At 40.5% G+C, this 1,273-nt stretch overlaps 1 long non-coding RNA gene across 3 annotated transcripts in view; it reads left to right on the forward strand.

Annotated features, from left to right (window-relative positions):
- LOC102953411 overlaps positions 1 to 1,273 on the forward strand; it is a 33,954-nt gene that overhangs the window by 24,396 nt on the left and 8,285 nt on the right. The window lies entirely within an intron of this gene.

Raw genomic sequence — 1,273 nt, forward strand, 5'->3', positions numbered from 1 at the left:
TCTGCTCCCTTTTCCCTTTCTACTCCTCTTGGTGGACCAGTTATTCTTACATTTGTTTTTCTCATCATATATGATAGTTCTTGTAGGGTTTCTTCATTTTTAAAATCTTAGTTCTCCTGAGTCATTTCTAAATTTCTATCTTTCAGGTCAGTAATTCTTTCTTCCATCTGATCTGCCCTGTTCCCTAAGCTGTCTAATGCACTTCTTCATCTTACTCATTGAATTTGTCAGCTCCAGAAATTGTGTGGGACTTTCTAAAAATTTCAAACTCCTTTGTAAAAAAACATCTTCTGTTTAATAATTTTATTCCTAAATTGAAGCATATTCCCATTTTCTTGTAAGCTCATCAAATCTTTGTAACAACTATTTTGAATTATTTGTTAAATCATAACATTTTGCACCTTTGTGTTGCTGGAGAATTTTGTGTGTGTGCAGTACCATAGTATTGCATTTGAAATTGCACACACTTTTCTTTGTTGTTTATTTTGTTACAGTTGTAAGATTGGCAATTACAGACCTTTCTTTTGTTTCCCAGAAGGTGGTGCAATAGCTCAAGTTTTTGGTTTCTTCTTAACCTGAGCTGGTTCTGGGGCTGCACTCAGGAATGCATGTAAAAAAAAAGCCAATGTAGAAGCTTGTAGGAGGTGAGGGGAAGTATAGGCTTAGCACTGGATTTTGTGATTGCCTACAGACGGGTAGGGAGATCCTGGAATGAGGGTACTCCCAGAGGTCCATGTGCGAACCTCCTGCTGAAATCCCAAAGCAGACAGCAAGGAATGTTCCTTCGGTGTCCTTTGATATTTTTGTCTGTCTGTTCCCTTTTCCCTCTCCCCAGTCAGGGAGTTCCCTCTTCAAAGTTGTGTTGCTAGAGAGAAATGGGTCCTTGAGCAGGAGAAATACATCCCCCGCCCCACCCCTTTGAAGCTGTTCCTTTGTGTGCTTTAAAACAGGTAGCACCAGGGTGCCTGGGTGACTCAGGCAGCTAACTGAGAGTCTGACTTGAGATTTTGGCTCAGGTCATGGTCTCATGGTTAGTAGGATTGAGCCCCGGGTCTGGCTGACAACTCAGAGCCTGTTTGGAATCCCCCCTCCCCACCTCTGTTCATGCAGTCTCTCTCAGAATGGATAAACATTAGAAACTTCTAGTGCTTGGGAGTATGTGGTAAATGTCCCACAACTTTGTTTCTGTTTCTCAGTTTTTTCAATTCTTTTGGCATATCTAAATGTCAGAAAGTGGATATATACATACAAAATTCAAAACAACTTCCTAAGA

Source organism: Panthera tigris, chromosome B3, assembly GCF_018350195.1.
Source record: "Panthera tigris isolate Pti1 chromosome B3, P.tigris_Pti1_mat1.1, whole genome shotgun sequence".
In the NCBI taxonomy this organism is placed as follows: Eukaryota; Metazoa; Chordata; class Mammalia; order Carnivora; family Felidae; genus Panthera; species Panthera tigris.